Raw genomic sequence first — 16,120 nt, forward strand, 5'->3', positions numbered from 1 at the left:
AAATTAAATTCCCTATACTTTCGGCATAGGTTGTCAGGCAGGTCCCGCTAATTGTAATTAATTAAGATACCTAATTATGTAAAAATATTACATAAATATATGTGTAGAATTAATATGTGTATATATATGTGTATATATATATATATATATATATATATAATTTTTTTCATTATTTTTATTTATATATAGGTATATATATATATATATAGTGATATATACGTATATATTTATGTATATAGATATATATATTATTTCGTTCTACGTGTATATAAATATATATATACTAAAATCACAATACAGTTAGAACGAAATAACACACATCTATATATTTTTTAATTATTTATTTTTAATTATTTTTGTAATTTTATTTTTTTAACGTATTAACATTTTTTTTATATTATATATAAATATATATATAACAATAATTATATATATATATATATTTAATCAGTATCAGTCTACGTGTAATTTGATATTAATATATATATATATATATATATAATTATATATATATATTAATAGTAAAATACACCTAGACAGTGTATGTGTATATATATATATATATATATATATATTTATATATATATATATATATATATATATATATATATACTTATATCACATATATATATATATATATATATATATATATGATCTGAGTATATCATTATTATTTTTTTACACTGATTAATTAATTTTATTTTATTTCCAGCCAGCAGGGGGACTAACTGTCTTTACAGTTAGTCCCCCTGCTGGCAATGCCTGAGCCAGCTAACCCGGCCATGTGATTGTGAGGTCCTCGCAAGGACCTCACTCTCACATGGCCGGGGGGGCTTCAGGACGTCGGATGTGCCGCGGGGGGCTCCCTGGGAGTCCCCCCAACCGCGATCGCTGTCGTGGGATCGCCGGCGACCGAGTAAGTAAAAAAAGACCGGAGGGCGTACAATTACGCCCGGCAGTGTTTAGAGCCGCTTAAAATAGGGCGTAATTGTACGCCCTCTGATCTTAAAGGGTTAATATCAAAGGTATCCAAACATAGCAACAATGGCAAAACAGGGGGAAAGGCAGTCTGAATGGCCTCCATGTACACGCCTCTCCAAAACAGATCCCAATTCCAGACCAGGGCCCATAATCGGTGGGAGGAAGGCTGACCTGCTTCCTCCCCACGTACCAAGGTAACGGAGTAGAGACATGCGTAGTGGTGATCATGCTGCGCCTACGATTCTGTCATAGAGAATCATTGCATGAAATGATTTTTTACGGAAGACCATGATGTCACGGTATGTTAGGTTAGGAGAGCCCTTAAACTCTCATACCCAGAGCTGATAGAGCTTTGGAGCAATTTAAAAGTGGGGAACTAATGTAGGCACTATAACAACAAGACAAGTGCTGTCTTGGCGTCATACTTGATTCTGGCCTCACCTTTGAGCCTCACATCCAGTATGTTGGCAAATTTTGTAGATTCCATCTTGAAAACATAGCCCGCATCCGCCCCTTTCTTACGCAAGATGCTACCAAGGAGCTTGTCCATGCTCTAGTAATGTCTCGCATGAATTATTGTAATCCTCTCCTAATTGGTCTTCCCAAAGGCCGTATTGCCCCGCTACAGTCTGTAATCAGGGCCGGACTGGCCCACCGGGATACCGGGAAATTTTCCCGGTGGGCCGTCGGCACCTGGGGCCGGGCAGATAGCTGGGTGGGCTAATGGCCGCAGGCAGGGAGGGTGGTAATGGCGGCCGCAGGGGAGAGCTGTCTGTGCTCGCCCGCCCTCGCGCACTACTTAATGAGACCGGGGCCGGAATATGACGCCATATTCCGGCCCCGGTCTCATTAAGCTGCGTGCTGGGGAGCAGAGGCAGCAAAGACAGCTCTCCCCTGCGGCCACCATTAGCCCACCCGGCAAAACATGGGTTTTGCCAAACTTAGGCAGCATGTGCCCCAAGCCCAAGGTCCCAACAAGAAGATGAGCAAGGTGGAGACCCTGAGATCAGCTGTTCCTAACACTACACTGTTGGGGACAGCTAAGAGGTTAGTACACCTGACTTCCTTTTCCTTCATTGTATATTGGGAATCTTCAGTGATTAAACCTGTCAGTGTCTTCTAGTGACTCCTTAAACATCATTGCCAGCTTTGCCAAGGACAGTTTGTGGTAAGTACACACACACACATAGACACACAAGCACCCTGACATACAGAGAAACACTCAAAGAGATATACACATGCTAATACACACACAAACTCCCTGACAGACAGACACACACACACACACACACACAAACTCCCTGACAGACACACACACACACACACACACACAAACTCCCTGACAGACAGACACACACACACACACACACACACACAAACTCCCTGACAGACAGACACACACACACACACACAAACTCCCTGACAGACACACACACACACAAACTCCCTGACAGACAGACACACACACACACACACACAAACTCCCTGACAGACAGACACACACACACACAAACAGCAAGACTCAGAGATATACACATGCTAATACACACACAAACTCCCTGACAGACACACACAAACACACTAACTCCCTGACAGACAGACACACACACACACACAAACTCCCTGACAGACACACACACACACAGACACACACAAACAGCAAGACTCAAAGAGATATACACATGCTAATACACACACAGACTCCCTGACAGACAGACACACACACACAAACCATGGAGCCAAAGTCTTTTATTACACAAATAGGCTCCATGGCATAGCTATCTGGGTTAAATGAGTTAAATCAGTAAATCCGAGAATCTACTGAACGCCAGGGCAGAAATACATGAATAGACCTTTCTGCATAGGAAAATAAAGTATTTAAATGCCGGTCCATAGTCAAAAGGCAGCAGGCAGGCAACCAGGCTCCTCCAATGCACAGTGGCGAGATTGGTCTTGTCACGTATATATTACTCAATCATCAGGGCAAGACATAGCCTTACATATTACATGCGACAATATATGGCATAATGATTTTTGGGGCTGGCATAGATTTTTTTTTTCCAGGGCTGCCTTGTATCCCCAGTCCGGCCCTGTCTGTAATAAATGCTGCCACCAGACTGATTTTCCTCTCTAGTCTGTTCCCCTCATCCCTCTGTCAGTCCTTACATTGGCTTCCTCTATCCTATAGGAGTCAATTCAAAGTGCTAACCCATACCTATAAAGCACTGAACAATCTTAGCCCCTCTTATATCTCCTCACAGATCCATAGGTATGCCCCTTCTCGGTCTCTCCGCTCTGCCCGTGACCTTCTCCTGTCCGCTGCTCGCACCCGTATGCCCAACTCACGATTGCAGAACTTTTCACAGGTAGCTCCCTTCCTATGGAATAGCCTGCCTACTGCCATCAGACTCTCCCCTAGTCTTCAATCGTTTAAGAAGTGCCTTAAAACCCATCTCTTTAGGAAAGCTTATGGTTGCCTGCCAGTGCTCAACCATATTGCTTACACTACCATATTTCATGACTGGGATTTGATTTGTTGTTGAAACTAAGCATGTTTCTTATTCTTATTCATCAAAGAAAAAAAAGTTTCCTGCGCACTAGCCCAAATCTCTATGCATAATTAAATAAATGGAGGTTATTTAATAACTCCAATGGCCATTAGATGTAAGCCCACCTACCACGTCAAGGCAAACCACTTTAAGCAAATAAATCTCTAATGAGACAGAGAGGGGTCTTTTTTTCTACATACTTATTAACCCTTAATGTTTGTTATTTATGCCAAACAAATTTCACTTATTCCACCCTAGTTTGATGTCTATGGCTCATAGGCAGGGATCATAATATCTCCGGAACCTCAAGCTGTGCTTTTGCCGGTTTTAATCTGTTTAATTTCAATTGCAAGTTAATGAAATTGCCTCAAAGATTAAAAAATGTGCATCCTACCCAATTCACCGCAAAGGATGTTGCATTGTTATAAAAAAGTAAGAGAATACTTTGAAAATTACACATGAGTGTCAAGTCTTTAAGATTACCATACACAATTGTTTTGATGATTAAAGTAAACAAAATCTATATTTATATATTAGAGGTGGATAGATTTCTAGTGCTTGATATCCAAGTATAGGAGGCAGCTTGAACACCCAAACCAGAGTCTCTTTTATCTGGTTCCTGGTATGAATTAGAGAAGATATAGGGAGCAGAGCCTCAGAGGAATCCAAAGGTTCAAGGTAGTATATATAGAAAAAAAGAAGGAAAACAATTGTGTAGTATGTCAGAACTTTAGTTTAAAGAAACAAGAGAGATACACTTAAAGTGTAAGGAACTTTCACTTAGCAATCCCTGCCTATGGATATGGATCTGCAATATAATATATTTATATATAGTTGTAAGACCTATTTCAAATTGGAACACTCTAAACACCATACCTACTACTACTACACTCTCTAGTGGTTCTGGTGCCAGGAGTGCCTTTGTGCCCTCTTTCCCACTGTAAAGAGTAAACCATCTTATAATGATACTCTTACCTGGGGTTTTACTTGGGGCTGCTCCCCACCTTTTCTCTGCAGCCATGAAAGCTGTGAGCTTCTGATAGCTCTCCTGCGCCAACCACCACCAATTCTATCTCACACAGAGAGCTTCTGGCATTCTGAAGGCTGTAATGTAGGTGGGGAGTGGCACCCAGTGTTTGACTACTTACATTTGAGGGGGGGAAATGCTTAGTGGTTATGGTGTTTGGAGTGTTCCTTTAAATCACCACACTTTAAATATATAACTGTTCATATACGTGTGATATAATAAAAAATAACTAACCAGATACTGACACATTTTGATGTACCTATCATGTAAATTGAGTACTAGTAGCTTAGCTAACAATAACTCTGTTGTTTACAGCTAAAGAATTCTGAGAGGTCATGTTTGACTTGCCTGTTTGGTACATTGTGTACTGGTATCCTAGCAACCAGCAACATTTCTATTGGTCTGCAGCCCAAACCAATTATCTTTATATTATGACGTCATAACATCACACCTTTTTTGCACAATTCACTTGTTCAGCTTAAAATCACATGGATCAACTTTATAACAGATTTCTCTCAGTTTATAACCAACTTTAGTTTTAACCCTGCAGCTGAAAACATAGCAGTTTACATTGCAGGGTTAATACAGCCTACAGTGGCTGTCTCCCTGACAACCACTAGTGGCGCTTCCGCCATTCTCAGTGAGAAAATCGAATTGAATTCACGCAGCGTTAGGTTAAGATCTCCATAGGAAAGCATTGAGTAATGCTTTTCTATGGGCAGTTTGAATGCGCACACGGCTCTGGCTGCGCATGCGCATTCGACTCCACTCGGGAGCCCGGCGTGGATTAAGGTAAGTGGCTGAAGGGGTTTTAACCCCTTCAGCCCAGCGGGAATGGGGCCCCGAGGGAGAAGGGGACCTATTAACTCTATAGTGCCAGGAAAATGGGTTTGTTTTCCTGGCAATATAGTGTTCCTTTAATCCCATGTGGTGAGTCAAGATATAAAATATAAGAATTTAATATTTTGGGATTGGATTTATTTTTATTTTTTATATATCAGGATTATGTTTCCCTTTGTTAAGTGTACACTTCCTTTGACCCCTCAAGAACAGAGGCAATTGTCCGAGTTCTGAACCAAAACAATACCTGGAATGTGTTTGTTCATGCATATTATTTTTTGTTTTTAAAGGGCTTTCTTTTAATATCCTATATGTGTACCTAACACAGGTGTTAAGGGATGCAGTGTATGTGTATAGTGTATGCAAAGTTGTGTGGCTGTGTTCTGTGGAAGAGTAAGAGAGGTGCCTGCTTCTAGTGGTAGACAGCCACTAGAGGCATTCTTGACACTGCCTCTAAAACAGCAATGTTTCACATTGCAGGGTTATCAGAACAGGGTCACTGCACCCAGACCACTTCAATTAGATTTTTTTTTAATGTTATGTCAAAGAGTGACTTTTATTTTACTCTGTTAAATACTGAAAAGATTTTCAGTATTTGTTTTTTGATGTGTATTCACTTCTAACCAAAAAAAAATGCAAGATTATTTTTAAGTTTCTATTTAAAAAAATATCCCTCAACACTAATAGAAGAAGGAAGCACCATATAGCGCTATGGAATTTCTTGGCGCTATATAAATAATAATAATAATATTCAAATGACTTGGACTTTGGATACTGAATATGCTGTTTCTACATGGTAATTTATAGTGTTTTGGCAGCTGCAGGTATATGAAAGGTAAGTGGGCAGGCATGGACCGCTACCAGTTGAGTAATACAGGTTTGGTTCTGCTATTAGGCCCTATATTGTTGTATGAATAGAATATGTAGACTTTGGTGAGCTAGTCTGGCTGTGGCTCTCTCCTGGGTGCTCCTGGTTGAGATTCCAGTGACTTGTAGTCTGATAAATTAAATAATATCAAAAATAAATTCAACAGACACTTGGACCCCTTATGTAACAGCCTTAGCAAATAGAATAGGGGTAATGAGAGATTCAAGGAAGAAAACTGGGATAAGTGGTAGATAAAGGTGAAGTGGAGGTGAAGTTATAATCCGCTCCCCTGCCTGAAGTGTATCCTCACTGCCATTTATGAGTTAAATTACTCTGCTTATTTTGCCTTAGTCACACCTAAGTAAATGTGATGGATGTGATTTAACACAGCCAACATGTAAAAATAAAAGTCTCATTTTTAAAGCACACAGTGATGTTCTTTGGAAGGTCTTATCTCTTGTTCTGTTAAAAAAAAAAAAAATTAAAATAAACCTTGAATCACACACGAGGCTGATGTAGGCTCTAGCTGGCAACGAACAGAGCAGGAGATAGGAAATTCTAAATTAAACACACCGTGTAATGAGGGAAACTAAACAAATTAGGGTTTTTTTCAGGTAATGTGTAGGAGGGCTGTGTGTCTCAGCCTAGTTGTGTGTTTTTACTTCCACATTAACCATCCAGATTTGTCAAAATGTGGATGGTGATGATAGGCTGTGACTGCTGGCCTTACACGCACCCAGTTCTCACAGCCAATCATTTCTATCCAAACTTGAAGATTATTTTCAGTGTTCGCTTGTTGACATTGTGGCGAAGTTATTGTAGTCTGTTGTTAGTAACGGCTGCTACAACAGATACCAACCACTATCATGTTAGCACCTTGCTGGTAAAGTACAGAAACACATACCTGAGCATGTGCACTTCACCCTGTGTGGCAAATAGCAACAGCAAGTAGTGACTGGCCAGTAAACATTATTGGCAGGGTTGGAACAAGATTTTTTTGTTTCAATAGGGTTTATAGGAGTTGAACTGTTGACCAAAGGCTTTTGATACATGTTTGGATTTTTGAGCACTTGACAAGCAGTAGAGATAGGGTTGTAAACCAGTCACTTAGTAAAGGGTAGAGAATAATGAGACTACTTAGCGACTGGATTTCAGTAGCCTGGTTTCTGAACTAGGCAAGTTAGGCTTAATGTTTGTAAAGTCACTTTTCACTTCACCTCAGTGTATTGTTTAGTGAGTAACTTCCAGGTTAATAAATAAAATGGACTAGTTTTGTAGCTCTGGAACATTTTGTCAAGCTGATTTTATACACTGCCTGCCCCCCAAAAAAGTAGCCACCTGGATTTAACTAAGCAAATAGGTAAGTGCCTCCTATTGGATAGTTACTGCATGGGTGATTATCGTTCAGCTGGCAACAAGTTATTTAACCCCAACTGATGCAATAAGTAGCTTCTCCTTTCTTAAACAACCATGGTGAAAGACACATCCCGTGGTCATGGGAAAGATGTTAGTGTGTTTGAGAAGGGTCAAATCATTGGCATGCATTAGTGGATGCAAGGTACACCCCACTATCGAACCATAGCTCTCTCACACCCTATAAAATAAAGACAATGTTTAATCGGAGGTGGGCATGTTACATTGCAAAAAGCTGGGCTTAAAGAAAAAAAAAAACCTTCAATCAACACAAAAAAAGTAAAAAAATATTTTTAAAGTGACACTGTAGTCTTTACAGCGATTGGAGTGTTACTTTAAAACTTTCTTTATGCTGCACATCTTATCAGCTCATCTCACCTTGGTAATCTCAGCCTTTCAATTTACAATTTTATTAGCCCTAATAAATAACACTCTATTACACTATTTAAACTACTAGTTGTATATACAGTAACATAAATATATGGTGGATTATAATGACAGAATCATGCTTTGGGGGTTTACAGCGGCAGGGACTGGGAGACTGGTCATAGTTAAGAGAAAGTTGAACGCAGCGAAACACAGAGATATCCTTAATGAAAACATGGTCCTGAGCACTCAGGACCTCAGACTGGGGCAAAGGTTTACTTTTTAACAGGACCCTAAGCACACAGCCAAGACAACTCAGGGATAACTCTGACAACTGTGTCCTTGATTGGCTCAGCAAGATCCCGAACTTGAACCCAATCGAACATTTCTGGAGAGACCTGAAATTGAGGGCTCACTGACAGTCCTCATCCAACCTAACCGAGCTTGAGAGGATCTGTAGAGAAGAATGGCAGAAACTTCAGGTGTGCGCAGCTTGTCGCATCATACCCAGAAAGACTTGAGGCTGTAATCCCTGACAAAGGTGCTGTATCTAGTTTGCCGAGCATAATTTTGGGGGGGTTTGATAATAGTGGTACATATTAGGATTTTCAAAGAGTCCAGAAGAAATATGTGTATGTGAAAAAAAATTAAATAAAATTATCACAAACTTTGCAATAAACGGGTGAAAAGATGGAGGCAGGTTAAGGCACAATATACGTCATATGAGATAAAAGTCAAATAATACACACTTTTATTGCAATATTTAGCATTGTGAATATATTTACTACAATATTTAGCAGTGAAAGAGTGTTTAAACCTTAACCCCTTAAGGACCAAACTTCTGGAATAAAAGGGAATCATGACATGTCATGTGTCCTTAAGGGGTTAAGGGCGTAGGTAATTGTCCAAGTACTCTAAGTACCACTATACATATTGTGTATTTTTTTTTTTTTTTTTTTTTAAAGAAGAGAAATGGCTTTGATTTAATAGTATGCCTAACACAACATTACGTGTGAATAAAATGTACAAAAATAGGGGGTGGGAAACTATTTTGTTTCCCATTTTTTGCTCGTAAGAATTTTTACACATCTGGTGCAACAAAGCTGCCACTCTGAGCCAATCGCAGCTTATTAGTGCAAGTAGCACAGAGGGCATGAGTTGCTCAGGACCCTTGTTTAGTTTTACAAAATGGTTTTTTAATTCAAAACATTAACAAAATGAGTCACAAAAGTAGCACTAGCAGTAATCTTTTCTGGAAATTTAACTTTTCGTATGTCATCAGCAAGCAGTAGGAAAATAAGACTGAAACCTGGTGGTTTGATCTGCACATCTGTTATCATTCAGTACCTCTTCCTGTGGGATCAATACTACAAAAACCGAGGGAGTGTATTTCTGCGCGGTATATACCTGCAGATGGCCATAACCTCCCGGAACTGGCACCTGGAATTGATGCTTCTTCAATAGGTTTATTGGTTTGAATCCAATTAGCACCAAACTAAGATCATCAAATCACTTCAGTTGCTCAGTCTCCTCCTTCTCTAGAACAATCTTACAATTTTCATATGTCTGAGATCGTTTTGTATAAATGGGAAGGAGAAGACTTCCTGTTTCCTTGTTGAATGTTTGTGTCTTTCTCTTTATCGGTTCTTTGGATTTACAGTACAATTTCACAGGGCAGGTTTCATGGCTTTCCGAACCAAGTTAAATACCCCCACTGAGAGACACACTTCATTACCTAGTTTAAAGTTAATTCTGGTCAGTGCCCTCTTCCTATTTTCCTTGGCCCGCACTTTTCTCATGAGGTCATCTTGCTTTTCTGAAGCTGTAAACTGTACCCCAAAGTCTTCATCATCATCGATGTTTATAATGTCACGGTGAAACAAGGATATATCAAAGCCACCAGGTTTCTCCAGATGCCACAGGTCAAGACAGATTCCCATTTCTCGAAGATATTTTGCTTTGGCAATTGCCTGTGTGATCTTGGCAGGGTTCTTGGAATGAGGGTGGTCCTCATTAGTAAATAGCATTATGCGTTTATGACTCACAGTTTTCACATGGCTAAAGAGGTTTGAGCACTGCCAAAGTGCATCCCCAAGAGAGAAGTCCTCGCTATGTCCTATTGTGTCAAAACACAGTGATATCCGCTTCTCATCCTTGTACTTGTCCAGTTCTAAAACTCGTTTTGAACCTGGGCTTTCCAGATCATGAAGAACATGTTTGAAAGCATCAGACTTGCTCTCCTTGGTACCACAGATAAGAGGTCTTGTGCACTGCATATGAAGAGTAAGGTAAAATGGAGACAACCCATCATTGTTTAGGTGGTTGAACATAGACTTAGAGGCATTAACAAGTAATATTAAGCTATCTCGATCGCCAAAACAATACTCACTAGTTTCTACTTCTCCATCTTCTTGTTCCTCTTCCTCATCACCCTCCTCCTTGGAATAATAAGACCCCCATTCAGGCATGATTTAAGAGTTCTCAGCTCCAGCCACCGCTTCTTACTAGGCGCTCACAGACACTTCCTCTTGTTTAGTTTTAAACATAAAAACACTGTTTAGCACTGAATGTAAGGACAGCATCAGAGGACTGCAGACACTATAACAATTTCAATGAGATTTATCAGTTATGGTGCCTACAGTGTCCCTTAAGAAGTTAATATATTTGCAGTTGTGTAGAAAAAATGTTTTTTGCTTTGTTATCATGGATTTTTGAAATTAGATTGATGAGAATAAAATGTATGTATTATTATTATTATTATTATTATTATTATTTTGTATATAGCGCCAGCAAATTCCGTAATGCTGTACAATGGGTGGACTAACAGACACGTAATTGTAACCAGACAAATGGACCACAGGAACAGAGTGGTTGAGGGCCCTGCTCAATGAGCTTACATGCTAGAGGGGTGTTTATCAATAAATGATTAAAATTCCACCAACTAATTGAACAGCTTTGCCTCCAGGACCAGTACAGCAATCAATGCATTTTGAATGTTACATTGTATGCCAGTACGAAACATTCTAATATGCACAATAGCTATGTGTTAGTTACATAATTAGTTCTCTAATGCACTGTGTAACCTATTTGTTAATGCTCTGTTGCAAATCAATCGTCCGTGATGCCTGTAATACACACAGTTAAACATAGGACATTGAGAGAAGAGCAACAGCTCTTGATCTTTTCATGAAACTATTAATAATGTTGGTTCCTCTTTTTTTTTATTTTTATTTTATTTCAGCTTGAGAACTTGCTAAAGTCGTATTAATATGTGATTGATTGATTTTCCCTTTCCATTTCTTTATTTAGAGGGATATGGGACTCTAGTACGTTTATACTTGGGCAAAGTTACATGAAATAATACAATATGCAGTAAGAGAGAGAGATGTCTACAAATCTGTTGAAACGGACTTAGCTTAGATTACGTATTTGTGTGTGTACACCAACACTAGACTTGGAAAACCTACTTCTCAAGGGAAACAAGTAAAAGTGAAATAGATTGAGATTAAACAATGTGTTCCCTGCTCTTCAAAATATTTAAGTAAAGCAAGGAAAAATGATTTAATGTGTCTCTCACCTTTGTTTTATCTCGCTTTCGCTAGTATAAATATTCTACAATGTAAATAAGAGAATGGTTGTTAGACTCTTGTGTTCTCTGTTACTGTTTGGGAGATTGTAAGCTCAGGGGACAAGGGACAAATTATCTAAATTGTGGTCAGACAGGTAAAGAGTCTCCGGTTACCGGTCTCAGGTAAAGAGAGCTCATATACAGTACGAGTGAACCAACGTGTATCTTATATTCCTGTTTATTCCTGCACAGATCTGTGGCTTGATACGTAAATTATATTGCTGGTTATAAAGGTTTGATCCACTAGGTACACTTTTTATAACAGCAGGTAGAGCATTTTACAGTTACTGTTCTGTCTCTCCGACCTTTTGTCTTGAGTTGGACAGTAGTGCAGCAGAATGTTATTACATTTTATAAAATAATGTAAGATCCCAGGGTCTTAATAAGCATAGCTAATCCAGAGCTGTTTGAAACTACCTTAACCTTTGTATGAGAAAATGCCCTTACTTTAATTTTGCACTGTTCTGACACATGCTGTACGAATTGTTCGCATTGCTTTTCTTGCAAATATTACAGCACGCATGAATGATCACAGAAAGAACATCAACATCCACTTATTGCCCCCACAACAGTGGGAACATTTTAGGTTATTCCCTGAACAAAAGATCTTAATATGCCTCACATTTTAATCCATTGTTGGTGTCATTCAAGGATGTTATTTGGGTAATCTATATAGTCAAATAATGAAAGGAACACACGCAATGCAAAACCAATTGTTTTCAGCCTTTTGTTGTCTCTTGGCCATAGTAGGATCTATATTACTAACATTCGTGAGATCGTTCGCTACGACATGTACATTATCTTTAGTGTCAATACGCACAGAATTATTGGTGTCTACATGCATAGAATCTATAGTGTCAATCAGCTCAGCATTCTCTGTTAATGCTCTCGTAGGATAATGAACAAAAACACTGTAAAACCCACTTAAGCCTAAAATAATTAGTTGCATATTTTTCGGGCATGACATGAGTGCAGAATGCAACAATCTAGTCCCTGACTCTCACTTGGGCAAATTTTCCTATTTTCTCAATAATGAATACCTTTGTAAGCTGCTGGACTTGCACATGCTGCGCCTCAACTCTTCTATATACCTGCTGTACAGTGTAATTGTACAGAAACCTATGTCTAAGCAATATCAGGCATTTTCTGAATAAGGAAGATCAGTGCCTGGGGATATACTGTAAAGTAAGTGAATATCCTTCATATTTTACATAAATGTTTTATTAATCCATTATTTATGTTATAAAAAGTGTGTTAAATTCACCCTCGAGTATCCTTTAAAAAAGGTGTAGTAAATTGAAACTGATGTCAAAGCAAAGTAAAAAAAAAACACGATTATTGAATTTCAAGATACCTGTAAATGTTACATTTAGCCCTATCTATATCTCATATATATATAATTTTTTTTTTGTTTTTTAGCATGCTGGTATTTTACTTTTTAAAGGGACACTCCAAGCACCATAAACACTGTGGTGTATTTTGTCATGTTTATGTTACAAGAGACAGTTTCTTCCATTTTTAACAACTCATTTTCAAGTGGTGTAAGAAAAAAACCTATAGGATTCCAAAGCACCAAAAACCCACCCTCTCTGTTTGGGATACATTAATGAGGAAATATATTTCCAAATTCATGCCTCCCAACATTAGGAGGTATAGGATCAGGATGGGTGAGTGTGCTTTCAGAGGAGATGGCCCAAGTGACACAACATGTGTCACTGCCGATACATGACGGGCTGATATGGTCTGAAAGTATCTCATCATCCAGAGGCTGGACACACACCAGGAAAAAAATTGGAACTGAAGGAGAGGACTCTAAATAGGGACTGTGCCGCAAAAAGCTGTGCATTTGGGAGGCCTGTAGAATATTTATGTAAGTAAACATTATTTGGCTTTGCCTGTAACTATTTACTTGCCTTGGAAGGGTTAACAAATTTAGCAAAGCCAGAATAATGATCAAGTGAAATCTCTTTATTATGAAATCCTCAGCTGAGTGGCTGTCATTTTGTCTGACTGCTTGAATACATTTTTTGACAAAACTGAGAGTAAATGCATCCATAGTCTCCTTGCACCATAAGCAATGCAATGAGCTGTAGTGGCTATGTTGAGTGAAATGTGGGCTAATGTCTACTTTGCTTCTACAAAGAGAAGGTGGCTTGCTGGGGGGGGGCTCTTTGTTAGCATTAAAGAAACCGTTTGGGCACCATAACAACTACATACAAAGTTGTTATGGTGTCCAAAAGTCATTGTTACAGGTTCAAGGTGTTTTTATTAATGGGGAGCTACTAACCACTGACCTCTCCAATCCAATCACTGGTGATCCTACCCAGCATCTTGATTACAGCACTGCCCAGAGCCTTCCGTTATACAGAATTTCATAAAACAGAAGGACAGGGGGCAGACTGCAACGGCGCTGGAGCACAGACTTTTGGATTTAACAGTTTGTGAATGGTTTAACCTCTAAAGCCAACCTGAGCCTGGGAACTCCTGCCAATATAACAACTTTATTTAGATGCTATGTATTGCTTTAAAACATTAAAAACAGGTAACACTGAATGGCAGGACAGTACCATTGGACACTTCAATGAGATGCAGCAGTTATGGTGCCTACAGCGTCCCTTTCATGAATATAAAATCTAGGTTGCAGTTTAGTCCGGCATTATGAATATTTACCATGGAGTATGTAAATTATGGAAAATAGGAAAGATGCAAAGGCAGAAGAATACCAGAGTACTAAGACAGTAGTGTTGTGGTATATATTTGTAGATAATACATAAACTCACCATAGTATCTTTATACAGCTGATGGAACTGGCCATCAATAGACTGAAAACCAGAGCAGCATTGAAAGAGTTCCAAATGCTATCAGTCAGTAGATTGTAGAGTCAGATAAAAATCAATTCATATATCTGGTCTGATAAGCAGCCAGCTGGTGCATACAATTATAGTAAAGTGTGCTGCCCCAGGCAGATGATTGTTTGGAAAATGATTTTCTGTTTTTGCAATAATGTAATGAAGTGAGTTCTTTCCATTGTGGCAGGTGAGATTTGAGAGAAGGTAGTCTTTACCAATAACAGGATAAAGACCTATTTTAGGCCAAAGCTTTTTTGTTTTTTTTCATTAATAAAGGACCATTTTTCCACAGGAAACTATTCTTTTGTCTGTGCATAGTGACTGATTTTGGTTAATTTAATCTTCAGTGTAGCTTTACACACATCACAAGCATTTAGCAATATGCTGCACACTGGGAGGCTATTCCAGGTATCTACTACCTTTTTGTTTCATAAAAGTAGTACTTTCTCATAACACTTCATTCTTCCAGCCTTCATCTCCAAGCCTCTTGTTCATATAATATAAAATCTGTCCATGTATATATTTATACATTTGTATTAATACATCTAAATAAACTAATGTATATTATTTATGGATGTACAGACTATCAGAAGAGTCTACACACATACATGGTGTTTCTGCCGGACGCTTTCCTTTCCAGCATAGCGTTTTTCAGCATAGGAAGTATTTTTCTGATCTCCACATAGCTTTAATAACGAAGAGCAATGTGTCTTGTGAGGTTTGTAATTGTCAGCATTATACCCCATCCCCCCACCAGACACAGGGCTCAGAGCTTCTGTCAGTCTAGCTGAGCCGTCCGTTTATCCCCAGCCATCGTGGGTACCAGAGATGGGCTCAGCACTACAAGCTTGCAAATGTACTATTCTGAGACAGGGCTCAGTTGACAAAAGTGTGAAATTAATTTCACTTGATCCATCCTTTGTGTTCTTAACCCCGTGAGTCCCAGAGGAGTGAGCAACGAACTACAAAAGGCTAAACTATTGGTGTTATCCTGCAGCAATGTGCATGGGTAATCAAAGCCATAGTCAGTCAATCAGTAAAACTGTTGGAAAATGCCATTTCTTGTTGAAGGAACCTATGGAACCAAAACGAGATATGTATGTTTCTCTGTCATCTTTTTTTTTCGGCTCATCGCTGCAGCCCCACTACTAGAATGGGCCCAGTCACCATGGCAACTCCCTTCCCTGCTTTATACACGAAAGATTAGCTCGTGCTGTGCAAAGGAAAGAATTTTGGGAAGACAGGCTAATCCCAGGGCGCACTGTGAAAGAAAGGTTGGATCTTGCCAGAGGGATCCACAACTGTAATGATAGAATTGGCCAGCCAAAGATATTGGTATTTAAGTTGAAGATCCCAATTCAACGTTGGTGTCAGTTACAGCTGAGGATGAATATTAAATGAGGTTATTAAAAGTCTTGGGCTAGACTGTCCAACACCAACAGCTAAGTTGGCAGTAGGAGCTATGAGAGGAATAGAGCTATCTATCTATCCTATTTACTAGGTGGACATCCTGAGAAAGCAAAGGGAAGAAGGAATAATCACTCTTAATTAAACCGGAGATACATGTCCTGCCTGGAGTAAATGCAATGAGGAAGTGTA

The 16,120-nt window shown here is 39.1% G+C and overlaps 1 protein-coding gene and 1 pseudogene across 2 annotated transcripts in view; one reads left to right on the top strand and one right to left on the bottom strand.

Annotated features, from left to right (window-relative positions):
• NOL4 (nucleolar protein 4) overlaps positions 1-16,120 on the top strand; it is a 305,245-nt gene that overhangs the window by 180,800 nt on the left and 108,325 nt on the right. The gene's annotated exons all lie outside the window — the stretch shown is intronic.
• Positions 9,241-10,533, bottom strand: LOC134608215 (X-ray repair cross-complementing protein 6-like; annotated as a pseudogene).

This window comes from Pelobates fuscus, chromosome 4 (genome assembly GCF_036172605.1).
Source record: "Pelobates fuscus isolate aPelFus1 chromosome 4, aPelFus1.pri, whole genome shotgun sequence".
NCBI lineage: Eukaryota > Metazoa > Chordata > Amphibia > Anura > Pelobatidae > Pelobates > Pelobates fuscus.